This window comes from Pomacea canaliculata, linkage group LG2 (assembly GCF_003073045.1).
Source record: "Pomacea canaliculata isolate SZHN2017 linkage group LG2, ASM307304v1, whole genome shotgun sequence".
NCBI classification, from domain to species: domain Eukaryota; kingdom Metazoa; phylum Mollusca; class Gastropoda; order Architaenioglossa; family Ampullariidae; genus Pomacea; species Pomacea canaliculata.
This window is the reverse complement of record NC_037591.1, coordinates 43,817,902-43,834,293: the sequence shown is the minus strand read 5'-3', so window position 1 is coordinate 43,834,293 and position 16,392 is coordinate 43,817,902. Positions and strand designations below refer to the sequence as shown.

At 52.3% G+C, this 16,392-nt stretch overlaps 1 long non-coding RNA gene across 1 annotated transcript in view; it reads left to right on the top strand.

Moving 5' to 3' along the window:
- The first annotated feature begins 776 nt into the window (after positions 1-776).
- Positions 777-16,392, top strand: part of LOC112556509 — a 28,233-nt gene continuing 12,617 nt past the window's right edge. The window contains exons 1-2 of the long non-coding RNA XR_003097749.1: positions 777-1,168; positions 1,358-2,179. This is a non-coding gene — a long non-coding RNA (uncharacterized LOC112556509). The remainder of the gene's footprint in view (positions 1,169-1,357; positions 2,180-16,392) is intronic.

Sequence of the window (16,392 nt, the reverse complement as noted above, 5' to 3'; positions counted from 1 at the left end):
GACGGCACGTGGGACGCACAGCGCACAGCAGCGAGTCCGTCTGACAGGTGCCCACACGTCACATCACCGTGACTGTGACGTAACGGGATACTACTGTACATGTACAAATGTTCAAACAGATAGTTTAAGGGTGTAGACATGTCTACAACCTATCCCACAATACTTTGAGGAGTGGTGGCCACGATTCCTAGCATCTACAGTTCAAACCCCCATTTCCGTCATGGTGACGTCTATCAGGTCATGTGACAAGTGGTTTATAAAGCAGCCATGAATTCTGTACTTGACGACCTTTGCTTCACGTTTTCTTGCTTTGTTTTTGTCTTTTTTTTTGGAGACAACTTTTTTTGTTCAACTGTCCGGTCGACAGCCAGAGGATCGTCGTGCAGTGGTCGTGAACATTGTCGTAAAAGATTTATTCCTCCTTCGCTGCTTTCGAACTGATGATCGTCGTCACAGTCCAGGCTGACCGAGTCTCGGGGACACGTGTCTAGCGGGACAGGTGCGCGGTCGTTTGAAAACAAACATGGCTGCCTTTGTGGGTGTGGAGGTCGGCATGTATCAGCAATACACTAGTAGATAATAACGGCGATATATATATATACACAGTATATGTTTGCTAGTAGCTGTGAGTGTGTGTGTGTGTGTCTGTGCGGGTGTGTATGTATCTGAGTGTGTGTATACGCCTGTGTGTACGTGTGTGTATGTTCTGCTGTTCATGGTCAGATGTGTGTGTCGGTGTTCCCTGTGTAACGTGACGCCATGTCCTCCATCACTGACGTAGACAGACGTCGAACTTTAAACTGATCAAGAGGTCATGACCTCGCCAGTGACGTGCGGCTGGAGGTTACGCGCGCGTTCAGCAGAGCGTGAGCGCGACGTGGAGGTAGGTGCTCGATACCCGTATGCTGGCCTTATAACCGCCGTGTGCGATGTTGAAAGGCGGTATTGACGCCAGGTGGCACTCGCCTCTCCCTGTGGCCGTTACGTCACTGGCGCTCGACCGACAGGTGCAGCCAGGTGTTCTCCTGTCGCCTCAACTGTTACCCCGTCACGCTACTGTTACCCTGTCACCTCAACTGTTACGTCACCCCACTGTTACCCCGTCACCTGGTCCAGAGGACAGCACGCGAGTGTGACAGACAGCACGATGCCAAGATTTATGTGACAAGTAGGTTAGCGCTCGATTCCTGGAGTCCTGCAGCCTACCCCGTGATCACTGGAGCGTGACAGCTGCCTAAATCATTCAGGCGGCGTGTTTGAGGCGAACGTTTGACTGACAAGCTGCGTGACAGGTTTTCGTATTTGTCAATTGTGTAGTTAGACTTCGCTCGTTCACACCTGTCCTTTGTGTCTGTAGGTTGTATCCGCGCGCTCAGCCGTGACCGCCGCAGCAGACGCAGCACGTGCAGTGGTTGACGCGCACGTGTCGATTAGTGCCGCCTGCTTGCAGTGGACCGCGTGTCGTCAGCATGTCAGGACCTCTGACCTTGCCCCTAGAGGAGCGCCGAGTGTGTGGACTGATGATCCCCGGATGTGGATTGTAATGGCCGCCAGCTGAGCGTCCAGCTGTGTATCGAGGTCTGTGACACACCGTCACGATCTTAGTTCACATCGTCACAATATAGTGTTCACAGCATCGTAATAGGATCGCCATTTAATTCCATATTTGTGGACGTAACAAACAAGTCACATCTCGCAAAGTCCAATCTCACGCAAGCTGACGTAACTGATGCTGAGCTCGTCACGTGACTTGTGCGGCCATAGACTCCACCCTACACAGCACCGACATGTGTGATCGGCTTGGGACACCTGTGCACGTGGAATACCCTTCACCTTCATGCGAACGCACTCTGCTGACATCATAGACAGCCATAGAGCTACTTCCGCTTCCGGCGCCGTCAGAGGCCGCGGCGATTACGTGACGGTGTCGTCATGGCAACAACGGAGGATGACGGGATCGAGATCCTGTCGTGCCACATCGAGCATGATGACGACACCACGGAGCACTCGGCCAGCGTCAGCCTCAAGATCGCCAATGGCGGTCTCCTGACGACCCCGTCACTAGGCAACGCAAGCGCGTGGCGCGGGCCGTGGGCATCGTCACCTTCATCTTGCTGCTCTTCAGCATTGTCCTCATCGGCCGTCTCCCTCAACATGTCCAAGAACATCGACGAAATGGGTAAGTCTCTCGCCACGTCACCCTTACCACGTCACACATCGCGGTATCACCGCAGCACGTCACACACCAAGCGTCAGAACAACAGAAGTTTCATCATCACATCTACACTACCTCAGGTCACAGTCACGTCACAAGCACCTTAATCACACATCTACAGGCGCCACCACTACAATTGCCAAGGTGTGAAGTGTGAAGGTGTGAAAGTGTGAAAGCATGCAGGACGGTATACACACACTGCTGACCACACACGTCACCCAGTGCACACGATCTGTGTGTGGACACTGCGGTCACATGTGCACACAGCACGTCACTGAGTGCACGCCATGATGATGGCCTCTCTTTCGCTCTTAGTCTGTTTGCTGTAATGTCTGCCTGTCTGTCTGTCTGTCTGTCTGTCTGTCTGTCTGTCTGTCTGTCTGTCTGGCTGCCTGCCTGCCTGCCTGCCTGTCTGGCTGCCTGTCTGTCTGTCTGCCTGTCTGTCTGTCTGTTTCTCTCATTACGTGACGTTACGTCAATCAGCTCAGCGTCCAGCGTTCCCTGTACACGCTCAGGTGTGTTGCTAGCGGGCGGTAGAGGTGTAGCTTGTGGAACAGCGTGGAACTTGCTGGAAACTGACTGTTGCATCTCGGTAACGCAGTAGCCTTGTCATCCGGTATGCGAGTTGACAAACATTTGTAACCATGACACCTGGCCGACTAGTGTTTGACCTTTGACAGAGACGTGTCACTGAGACCAGGTGTGGGGAGCTTCTATCTTTAGCAACAGTTGATACAGTGACGTCACACTTTCCCAGCGCACCACTGTGTGTTTGTGGCTGTGCAGTGAAATGACATTCACAATAACAATCACCGCTGTTTAGTTCACACATCTACACTCATTAGGTGTTGGTAGCAAGTACAGAGTGTGGACACACTGACTACACACACAGACACACACTGACTACACACACACACACAGACACACACTGACACACACTGACTACACACACACACAGACACACACTGACTACACACACTGACACACACACAGACACACACTGACTACACACACACACAGACACACACTGACACACACTGACTACACACACACACAGACACACACTGACTACCACACTGACTACACACACGGACTACACACACGACTACACACACAGACACACACACTGACTACACACACTGACTACACACACAGACACACACACTGACTACACACACTGACTACACACACTGACTACACACACACTGACTACACACACGGACTACACACACGGACTACACACACAGACACACACACTGACTACACACACTGACTACACACACAGACACACACTGACTACACACACTGATAACACACAGACACACACTCTGACTACACACACACAGACTACACACACTGACTACACACACGGACTACACACACGGACTACACACACAGAACACACACTGACTACACACACAGACACACACTACCTACACACACAGACACACACTGACTACACACACAGACTACACACACTGACTACACACACGGACTACACACACAGACATGCGCACGTGCACACCTCGCCTCATACTCGCCACTGAGTCACAACCCAAACCCAGGAAAGGACGGTGCTGCACACGTGAAGGTGTGAATGGTGCAAGGTACACAGCAGTGTCAACGGTCTTTGAGTGCCTGAGCCGCCATGTTTGAAGAACGCCACACGTCTCCACCACCGGCATTGACCCGGAAGTGGTCTATCCTCGGCTTAGGGTGAAGGTCACTACGTGCACCATTCTCCCAAATTCTGTCTGTAGGTTTCGGGTAGCCGACAATAGGTAGATGTGTCTATACCGTCACGTACCCGTATGTACCTGTCTATCCCGTGATGCACTTTCCCCGCTTGTCTCTCCACGTTGACGTCATTATAAGTCACGTGATGTACTCTATGCGGCCACCTGGCAACGTGACGGCGGGCCGGACGGTCCCTCCACTGGTCCACACTATGGCGGGGGACTGCGGACACACTTCCAAACTCAGTGTGTGACGGTGAATGTCACGGCGAACGTCACAGGTCATCAACATGGCGCCTGGAGACCGAGACACACAGCGCCGCCTGTCTGACATTTCGCGCAGCTCATTAATTTTCTTGCTGTCGAGGCGCGAGAGACAAAAGTTTTTTTCTTAAAGATTTGTAGAGGATCGAAGGCACACCTCTTGGTGACAATTGGTCTGTGACGTCACACGCCTCGCCTTCATCTGCAGGGACAGGACAGGGTGTGACGTGTGTGTACAGCAGACACATGCACACGTCTGACGCGACATGGCGTACACTGTAACGGTGTGTACATGTACATGTCTGACATGAGTGGTGTGTACAGCAAACACGTGCACACGTCTGACGTGACATGACGTGACTGTCTACTGTAGACATCAGCTTCAGGTAGCTCATGGCGGTTACATAACAGACGTTTCACATAACACGAAGTAGACTGTAATGGTGTCTACAGCAGACATCAACGTCAGGGTCCCTGACGTTTACGTAACAGATGTGTTACATAACATAATCTAGACCAGTGGTTCTTAACCGGGGTTCGACCAAACCCTAGGGGTTCGGTGAGTCGGTCTCAGGGGTTCGGCGGAGCCTCCGGCACGGAGGTCAAGACACACCCGCAATTCGTGATGACACTAAAGAAGGGTTCGGTGAACGTGCAGATGACACTTGTGGGTTCGCTACCTCAAACAAGGGGAAGAACCTCTGGTGTAGACTGACATGTACAGTAGACATCAGCGACCCTGACACCTACTATCCTGACCTTACACGAAGTAGACATAGTTGACTTGTCTACTACTTGCTGTCCTGCACGTGCTTCACGATTACATCATTTCGTGTGAGGATGACGTCAGTCACCTCTTCACTTTGTGTGGTGACGTGGAGTCCTTACCTGACGTGACGTCATGACTGAAACGACTGAGTCTCGTCACAGTAACACCACCAGACAGATCATGACGTCAGTGCTGGTTGACCGCGTGTTCATCGTCATGTAATGCAGTGGCAGAACACGGGGGTGTGTAGTGTGCACCCTTCACCTACCCGCCCTGGTGCTGACACTTGTAGTTGTCTCCCCCGAAACAATTACCTTCCTGTTTACTGCGCATGTGCAAGTATAAATCACGTGACACAATCTACAGAACGCACAGAGAGAGAGGAGGGTGGACTGACAGCGGCTGAGAGAGAGAGAAGGAGGAAGACATCTTGCTCTCCTTCCCTGTGTGCAAGGTTTTGTCTCGGACGACGTGTGTCGCTGAGATCAATACACAGTCCGCCATCTTGCCATGGCCCACAATGCTTTGCTGTCCAATCAGAGTTGCGGGCTCTTGGTTCAGCACCAAGCCGTACAAACACACAGCAGACAGAGGTCGCTGCCAGTCCACACACTGAGGGACAACTCTACTCGCGCCTTTCACCTTCTGGCGGCGGCCTCCACATCAGCAACATGGAGCGGGTGACTTCCGGGTCACGACACTGACCTTCTCCACGGCAACCACAGGGTACTCAGGGTCTGTGGGCTGTGGTGTAGGTGTCAGTAGTGTGTATACTGGGTTGTCATGTATCTCACTGCTGTATCTGTACCCGACTTACAGTGACACTGCTGTATCTGTACCCGACTTACAGTGACACTGCTGTATATCTACCCGACTTACAGTGACACTGCTGTATCTGTACCCGACTTACAGTGACACTGCTGTTTATCTACCCGACTTACAGTGACACCGTCCATTCACGTCTGGGGAAACAAGCATGCGCTGCAAGTCTGGTTTTCCTGAGATGCGATCCCCCTCACCACTTTTCCCTCCACGGAAAGTCGCCACGTTTATCTCCCCTTGAGAGTGTAAGGCTAGCTGCAGTTGTCCTCCCTTGTCTTCATTGGAGGTGTACGTGCTTCCTTCTGGCTCCCCCTGCCGTCTGCTGCCTCCTTCCCGCTCATTCTCCTCACCGCAGCTCACCATACCACACTACACCTCACCACACCTCACCATACCTTACTACACCTTACTACACCTCACCATAGCTCACCATACCTTACTACACCTTACTACACCTCACCATACCTCACTACACCTCACAACACCTCACCACACCTCACCACACCTCACAACACCTCACCACACCTCACCACACCTCACCATACCTTACGACACAAACATTTCATGCGATAGAAAGGTCACACCAAGAGGTCAGCAATGCACAAGACAGTGTACAGTGTACATAGCTACGCTTCCGATGTGAAGGCCGCAGACAGTAGGTGGCGCTGTCCCCATGTACTGAGCGGCGGCGCAGTGTACAAGCGTGACGTCACGTTTTTCACTTTTTTGGGCTTTGGGTTGATTATAAGTCCTGGCTGACAGAGGGCGTGACTGACAGTGAGAACTGACAGAGGAGTGAGAAATGATGTTAGTAGCGTGCGTGCCACACTGATACTTGTGTGTGTACGTATGTGTGTACGTGTGTGTGTGTAAACATGTTGACGTGTGTGTGTGTGTACGTGTGTGTGTGTATGTGTGTGTATATACGTGTGTGTGTACGTGTGTGTGTGTGTACGTGTGTATACGTGTGTGTGTACGTGTGTGTGTACGTGTGTGTGTACGTGTGTGTGTGTGTGTGTGTACGTGTGTGTACGTGTGTATACGTGTGTATGTACGTGTGTGTGTGTACGTGTGTGTGTGTACGTGTGTGTGTGTACGTGTGTGCGCGCTGTATTGTGTGTTACACTGAGTTTATCCTGACATCTGCCGACGGAGAAAGATTTGCTGTGTGTCAGAGGGAGGAAGAAAGTGTTTGCCTCCGTGCGCTGACGTAAATGAGAGAGAGAGCAGGAGAGAGCAGGAGAGAGCAAGAAACAAAGTGCGACCTCCGTGCCGTGTGTACCTCCGTCTGTCAATCATTTGCTCCATTGTCAGGACGTTGTTTATCGTGTCCTGGCTGTGAGAAAACATTTGCTGACAGCGAGCTGCTGAGACTGGCTGAGCTCAACACATGGCAGCTACTTAAATAGTCACGCTGTGTGACTGACAGCTGTGTGACTGACAGCTGTGACTGACAGCTGTGACTGACAGCTGTGACTTCCAGCTGTGACTATGTGTTACAGACAGTATCGTGTCGTGACGTTACTTGTATCAACACACATGTCACAGGGACGCTATTTATAGCGCCGACATGTTCACGTGTTTACTGACAACAATTAGCCAAGATGGGGAGTACACAAGGCTGTCACACACACACACGTGGCAGTGATGACGTACAGCACGTGCTCGCTGCAGGCCCGGGGCAGTTGTGTCGTCACTCGGGTGCTCACACACCCAGCACCGAGCTGCACGTGGCAGCTGCACGCGGCTATATTTAGAACAAGCATCTCTTGTGAGTGGCCGGCATCTCCTCCAGGAAACAGCGCCGCCCTCTCTGACCTCCCGCCAGGGGGCGCTGGATGGAGTGTAACCCCCTCGTCCGACTTGTGACGCCATTGACTGACGTCAGACACCACGTCACCACACCAATGGCTGTCTCGTCTTTTGTGCGCATGCTCCGCCCTGTTTCTACTCTTGGTAAAGTGTCCTTACCTGGCACTGACACACGACACTGCCACTGCGATTGCTTAGCACAAGTGACACAGTGACACAGTGACACAGCACTGTTATTGGTGATCCCCGATTGGGATCATGTCATGTCCACAGCACAATGACACAACATGCAGCTCTCTACTTTTATACCTTCTGTCTGTCTGTCCCTTCCTTCCTTCATGAACAGGAGAATGTTAGTGGCCACGTAGTTGACCTCTGAACTGTTGTTATGGCGGAAAATATCATCTACTTCATTCACTTACTTTTGTATTTTACCTGCTTGACATATTCTACTTTATTCTCAATCACATCAGCTGCTCGTCTTTTCTGTGAGCTGTGTGAGCTGTGAGGTGTGTGGGGTGTGCGCTGTGAGCCGTGAACTGTGAGGTGTGTGAGCTGTGAGCTGTGTGCTGTGTGAGCTGTGAGCCGTGAACTGTGAGGTGTGTGAGCTGTGAGCTGTGTGCTGTGTGAGCTGTGAGCCGTGAACTGTGAGGTGTGTGAGCTGTGCGCTGTGAGGTGTGTGAGGTTTGAGCTGTGCACTGTGAGCTGTGTGAGCTGTGAGCTACACTCATTCTTTGCACTTCGAGGGTTTGGCGCTTGGTCCCTTTGGCCCGTGAAGCGCGGCCATCACAAGGACGTGAAGCTGTGACGTGGACTTGACGGTTGGTCGCGGTGCATGACGGGTGTCTTTACGTCTTCCTTGTCTTCGTTGATGAGTCGATGTTCGGGTTCTCGATGGTGTCCTAGTCTGTGAAGGTCTTCTCGTGCCAAGTGTGACATGTTGCTGTAGCACGTGTGAACACGTCATTGTCGTGTGACGTTGCGTGACGTGCTAACACATCATTGTCGTGTGACGTTGCGTGACGTGCGAACACGTCATTGTCGCTTGACACTGTCCAGCAGTCTCCGGCCATCCCACGTGTGACTGACGAGATCCACACATCCTCCTCTTGCCCATGTCGACCGTTAGCTGTAACCGTTAAGGTTATGACGATCATTCCAACTGTTCCACCCACTCATCAAGTAAGAATATCTTGTCAACTTTCTATAATTGGCTCCCTACGTCACGGCACTCACGGAGTTGACCCTCGTGAAGCCCGGTGGCTGCAGACAGGACACGAGCCCTCCGCGCGACAGTCAGGTGATCAAAGCCATGTGGACGGCATGTTGCAACTTTTATTCTTCATGTTCCTTCCACACCGTCATCCTCCGGGGACATTGGCAACTCTGGAGCTTGCTGCATGAGAACATCCGGGCTTTTTGCTCCACCGTCAGACTGCAGGAGGAGGGCGAGGGGCGAGTTGGTTGAGACGTTTCTGCTGTGGGTCACTAGCGGGTCCGGCACCTGCAGACTCCCAGCCAGGAGACTTCCACATGTCGTCCTCGGCGCGAGGGTCAACGAGGTGGCGCCAGCGAGCGTGAAGGTGATTTGCATATTGACTGACGTAAGTGGCTCCATCCTGTCTCGCGGGCTCCGCGTTCCTTCCTCGTTAAATGCGGCGACTAATCGATGTTTTGTGACGATGTCAGTCCTCGCCACTGCTCGCCGCTTCTTTTGATGTGGCACCGGCTGAATGGAGCTACGGCCGCCAACTCACTCACCCACACACTCTAACTCTCACACTAACTCACCCACACACACTCACACACTCTACCACTCTAACACACACACTCTATCACATACACTCACACACTCACTCATACACTAACACACACTCACTCACACTCTAAGACATACACACTCTGACACACACTCATTTACACTCTCTATCACTCACACTCTATCACACATGCACTCACACACTCACTCATACACTCTAAGACACACTCACTCACACTCTAACTCTCACACTAACTCACCCACACACACACTCACACACACACTCTCACACCCACTCACACGCTCTATCACTCACTCACTCACTCACTCACTCACTCACTCACTCACTCACTCACTCACTCACTCACTCCCACACAGCGCTCAGGTCCGTCCTCAGGTCTCGACACAAAATACTTGAGGAAAGTTGCTTTAGTCTCGCGCTGCTACACGAGCACAACTGTCACAACCCAGAACACCTGACATCAAAGGTTATCGTCGATGACATTGTTCGTCACCGTCAGTCGATGAAGCAAGGAAAGGGGTGGAGGGGGAGGATGGTTTCGATGTTCACACGTGAAATGGGGGCCCGTTACCTCCCCGCCGGCAGCTTCCTCACTTCTGACCACACCGCGAGTCGCTGACCGAGTTTTCGTAAAAATCCTTTGCACAGAGTTGTGCCACCATTTCCTCTTCTCTTTTTCTTTTTTTACTTTCGTCTTTCTTTCTGGCGTCAAGCGCAACAAGCCGCAAGGGGCGACAACTGAAAAAAAGAGGGAGGTGGCGAGCAGCTCGTGCTCCACAAGCCAGGGCTAATTGTCCAAACCAGTGGCGTCCCTTTGCTTCCGACGTTGCCGCGTGAGCCGGCAGATGGCGCGGTGAATATTTCAGGAGGCTGACAGCGTGTGGGTGGAGATGCTAGGCACTACTCCTCCTTCATCCATCAGTAGATCACTGTACCGCAGTCTTGCGGATAAACCTGCACGTGACATGTACGTCACTATACTGCACGTGACGTGTACGTCACTGTACCGCAGTCTTGTGGATAAACCTGCACGTGACAGTGAGTGTCGTTAGCTGCTAACGACACTAAAAGCGTTATAGCAATGCACATCGCTGCGCTAATAATTAGTGGGGAGTAAGTTGTATTCTTTCTTCAGCTCTTTGTGGGTCTGTTCTGTCTTTACGAGACCCCGACATTGGAGTAGTAACTGTTACAGTCCTGAGGGTGTGACGTCTGCTGTGTCCTCTCTCCGTTTGCAGTGGCGCCTGGTGGCGACTGTAGGGTCTGCACTTTGCTACCTGTGTAACGGACGTCAGGTGAGCTCCATCTTGACATTCACCTGTAAACTGACGTCAGACGACTGACTGTTCAGTGTCAATGTGTAACCCTGCAAAGGTGAAAGCAAGGACATGCAGCCATCAGCATCAGGTTGCCATGGTAACACCCAGTGTTTAGGGGCAGGGGGGACTGGCAGACACGCCACGTGTTTCCGGTGAGATGGGGTTTGTTGTTGTTGTTGCAGCCTGTTGCCGGTCTGCGGCGCACTGAGTGATTGGCCGACGACACGTGAGGCCACAGGCAGCAGGTAGAGACACAAACACACGTCACACGGTGCACGTCACAACAAACCAACAACACGTGCCCACCGCTCGCTCACCGCCTGCTGCCTCACTTGCTCTCCTGAAACGGTCACACACCTGGCTAGTCACACGCACACTTGACTGGTCACATGCACACCTGGCTAGTCACACGCACACCTGGTTAGTCACACACACACTTGACTAGTCACAAGTACACCTGGCTAGTCACACGCACACCTGGTTAGTCACACACACACTTGACTAGTCACACGCACACCTGGCTAGTCACACACACACTTGACTGGTCACAAGTACACCTGGCTAGTCACACACACACTTGACTGGTCACAAGTACACCTGGCTAGTCACACACACACTTGACTAGTCACAAGTACACCTGGCTAGTCACACACACACTTGACTGGTCACAAGTACACCTGGTTAGTCACACACACACTTGACTGGTCACAAGTACACCTGGCTAGTCACACACACACTTGACTAGTCACAAGTACACCTGGCTAGTCACACACACACTTGACTAGTCACAAGTACACCTGGCTAGTCACACACACACTTGACTAGTCACAAGTACACCTGGCTAGTCACACACACACTTGACTAGTCACAAGTACACCTGGCTAGTCATGTCCTCTCAGGTCGGACTGCAGGTGAGGCTGGACTATTCGGCCCACTTGCCACGTCGTCGCCAAGTCTCGGTAATGACGTCAGCAACAAATGGCTAAGTGAGTGAAGTCAGCGGAGTGTGACGGACAGGTGTTAATTGTTCATGTCAAGGTGGGGATCTCCTTTCATTTGGTGTAGAGACTGATAGTCCCTCCTGGCGGTGTAACACCTGAAACTCTAACGTCGCTACTCACCGCAGCGGTTACCTCCGCAAACACGTGCTTCAGGTGCGCGGCTGCCGTCTGCAGAATGTATCAGACCTCAGTGTCTTGGGTGTTTGCTCTGCTGTCCGTCACGTCTGACACCAAGGTATCAGCAGCATTTGTTTGTTTGTGGTTTGTTGTGTATAACGGATTTCCGCCTCCAAACAGAAAAGCTGCGCGCGCACGTGCCTCAGTTTTAACGGCTGTATCTTGGCTCCCAGTCAAACGAAGGGCAGGTTACAAACCTTTGTGTGTTTGCCGACTGTCAGCATCAGCTGTCTTACCTGTGTCATAATCTGTGAGTAAAGGTCAAAGGTGACAGAAGGGTGGTCTACAGAAGGATGTAGGTTGTCTGTCTACACAAGGATGTAGGCTGTCTGTCTACACAAGGATGTAGGTTGTCTGTCTGCACAAGGATGTAGGGTGTCTGTCTACACAAGGATGTAGGTTGTCTGTCTACACAAGGATGTAGGGTGTCTGTCTACAGAAGGATGTAGGTTGTCTGTCTACACAAGGATGTGGGCTGTCTGTCTACAGAAGGATGTAGGTTGTCTGTCTGCACAAGGATGTAGGCTGTCTGTCTACACAAGGATGTAGGTTGTCTGTCTGCACAAGGATGTAGGGTGTCTGTCTACACAAGGATGTAGGGTGTCTGTCTACAGTTGACTGACCCACGGACTCGGGCTACGTGACCTTTACCTTGTAAGCTGATACACTGCACGCAAGCTCTTGTTGCACGTGCTGCTCGATCGACAATTAAAGATCCTTCCCCCACACACACATCACCACCACCGCCACCATCATCACCTCCACCACTACCGCCATCATCACCACCGCCACCGCCACCGCCACTCCTCTCCCATGGAGCCAGGAGCAGGTCGCGAGGTTGTCACGTTCTCAGATGGCGGCGGTCACTGAACTGTTGCTGTTGTTGTCGCAAAAACTTCTTCATGTTCGTAGCCATTATTTTGTGACATGCGCACTCGACCCGAACGATGACAACAAAGGAGCGAAGAGGGTGGCTGGCGATTTCTGTGTCGGCCATGTTCCGGGTGGGCCTGAGCTTCAAGTACAAAAGCATGTTTGGTGACGTGTATCGAGACGGTAATGGTCGTGTGGTCGTCACGTGAGGCGCAATTACCTGTCCGGCTGTTGGTGTCCGGGTGGCCTCTAGCCACGCACCCCGAGTACGCGTGCACTTACACAACACTAACTGCTTGTGCCTGAGGTCAGCTCACGCTCCTGGTCACTGACTCACCCTTGACCCCTGGCCTGTGACGTACCGATGCCTTTACTGGCATGACGGTTACACACCCACTGAGTCAGCGTGAACAGCCGTGTGCTACATGCTACCCGGGGTGTGTGCTAGGGTAGGTCACACTCGGTTTGCCTCTGTTTGTAGCTCGCACCGCTGATGTGTGACTTGTAGTGGTGCAAGCACGTGACTTTTCTCTCAGTTTTGTTTGTACACATCGTTGTTTGTGTTGCAGCCTTCAGCTCAAAGTGTAAATACAAACAACAAACAACTTTTCGTGTTCAGACTGTTAGCTGCTGTGTCTGCAACTCTTGGCGATGTTGTGACACTGGATGGCCGCTGATGAAGATGAAGATGAAGACGAAAAGGAAGATGACGATGAAGACAGCTTCGTTGCCTGTTGCCGCGACTTGACCTGTTGAACCACTTCTGATGTTCACCTGGCAGCTGGAAGTCTCAAGCCGACAGCAAGGGGCGGCTACTCCTAACCGTCAACATGGCGTGTGCATCACTGGCGCCGTGTCTCATCTCGCAGACAAATGCCAAGCCACCTGCAAGCACTTCTGCCCTTGTACATCAGCGCCATCTGGCGGGCGTCGGGATCCCCCCGTGTAGCGGGAGGAGCAGGCTGCTGGACAGCTGACAGAGTGTCGACATGTCCTCCGCCTGCAAGTCACTCGATCGCTGCACTCGTGGCACTGGATGGCAGGTCAGAGTTCAGAGGTCGTGCAGGTAGTGTCGTAGCTTGTGTCACCATCAGCGCCATGCTGCTCAAAGCTCAGCTCCCCCTGGACGGGTCATGTCATCAGGATGGAAGGTCACTGCATGCTCCGCCAACAGCTGTGTGATGATGCAGGGTGGAAGAGAGTACTGTCAACAGTTTACACGATGACGCAATCTCCTGTAGGTGTCCCGTCATTTGTCTGCCCCTAGTCCAGGTAAGGGGAGCCACTAGTTAGCTCAACTACTCACAGCACACTACACTCGTGTAACTCCCGCACACAAGTCTCTGGTCACGTGACGGCCCTCCGATGTTGACGTCCGAGAATCCGTTGATGTCCCTCCGTCGATCGTAGCGCCCTCCGTCACGAGCGCCGAGACTCTGGCACCGCCGTGTGTCACCACGTGACTGTCTGTCCCCAGGCCGGTCTGCTGTCTCAACCTACAGGACCGACACTCATCTACCAGCCTCCCTCTACCTCCCTCTACTGTGTGTATCTCTACAGCTGCTGGTGATGAAGTGATGTCACTGTGTGATAGAGCGGGTCTTACTCACCTACTGAGTCAGTTGTTTACACGTGAGTGGTTAGTGAGTTGTTTACACGTGAGTGGTTAGTGAATGAGTTGTTTACACGTGATAGGCGCCAGTACAAGGTGTGTCTACAGCAGCAGGTTGTGTTCACAATAGTCTGTACATCTGTACATGTGTACATGGTGCCAGCGCAGAGTGTGTCGACACCAGCAGGTGTGTGTGTGTGTTTTCACAGTAGTGTGTACAGGTGTACATTTTTACAGGTGTACAAACCGCCAGTACAAGGTGTGTCGACACCAGCAGGTGTGTGTGTGTGTTCACAGTAGTGTGTACAGGTGTACATTTTTACAGGTGTACAAACCGCCAGTACAAGGTGTGTCGACACCAGCAGGTGTGTGTGTGTGTTCACAGTAGTGTGTACAGGTGTATATCTGTACAGGTGTACAGGCCGCCAGTACAAGGTGTGTCTACAGCAGCAGGTTGTGTTCACAATAGTCTGTACATCTGTACATGTGTACATGGTGCCAGTGCAAGGTGTGTCAACACCAGCAGGTGTGTTCACAGTAGTGTGTACATGTGTACAGGTGTACACGCCCCAGTACAAGGTGTGTCGACACCAGCAGGAGGGTTTGCCAAACGTTCAGATTGTTTCACGCGGTGCCGACATCACGTGTGGCGCTCATACTTCACATCACCTGCAGTTCTGTGGGAGGAGAGGGAATGTGCTACAAGTGGAGATTAGGGAGGATCAAAAAATGTCTTGGGATGGATGCGCGTCAGATAAAGTAAGTCTCACGCATGCGCGAAAGCGAAGTTTGGAGAAGCGCCAGACGACTGACGCGAGCGCTGCTTTGTGAAAGGAACGTGTGAAAGTGAAGGTGGAGTGAAAAGTGAAGTGAAGCAGGGTGCAGGGAGCACACCACGACTGCTAGAAACCCGGCAACAAGCTCTGAGAATGGCTGCCGCACGGCGGCGCTGCCGTACAGTCACGTGAGTGATGGGCGTCAGCTGACCGTCAGCTCAGGGAAGAGTTGTCTGAGAAACTTCTGGAAATCAATGGCCGCGGCAGACACCAGGACACGGTGGATTGTGGGAAACGTGTCTTAGTGGTGTGCGGCAACATTGTCGGTGAATGTAAGCCTTTGTGAGCGAAGACAGATGTCTGTCCTGGGTCTGCTGGACAGACAATAAAGTTTGTTTTGATTGGATTGGATTTTGAATTCATGACGTGGCGTTGAAGGCACTGGTTGGCTGGTCTGGAACATTCCGACACTGGTTGGCTGGTCTGGAACATTCCGACACTGGTTGGCTGGTCTGGAACATTCCGACACTGGTTGGCTGGTCTGGAACATTCCAACATTGGTTGGCTGGTCTGGAACATTCCGACACTGGCGTCCAACACAATGATACAACAGCTAAACCTCCCGCGTCCTCCATGAGATCCTGGTGGCACATAAAAACTACAACAGAAATATTGAGGGCAATATCATAGGAAGCTGCGCTACACACACGTCACACGACAGTTGTCATGTCACTCTTGACCGCTGAAATCCTCCCCACCCTGCCTCACAAATCCGCCTTACAATGCGCATGCGTCATAGTTAGATACATTTAAATAGGGCGGAGTCATGCGCCGTCATCTACCCGCACGTACTTCAATCACACAGCATCGTGAACTTGACACAAGTGTCTTCCCACAAGGCCCTGCGGCTGAAAGCCTAACTTCGCTTGGAGTGTAGAGGAGTGCAGTGCTAGTTGTAACGTCACGCGGAGTGTAACAGAGAGCGCAGCGCTAGCTGTAACGTCACGCGGAGTGTAGAGGAGTGCAGCGCTAGCTGTAACGTCACGCGGAGTGTAACAGAGAGTGCAGTGCTAGCTGTAACGTCACGCGGAGTGTACAGGAGTGCAGTGCTAGCTGACGACACGAGGCTGAGGTCGGCCATTACACTCAGCCTGTCCACGTCCTCCATCGATTCTGGCAATTAGAGGAGGCCTCCTCTGGTCTATGACGGAGGATCAAGGACTGGCAGGAAATTA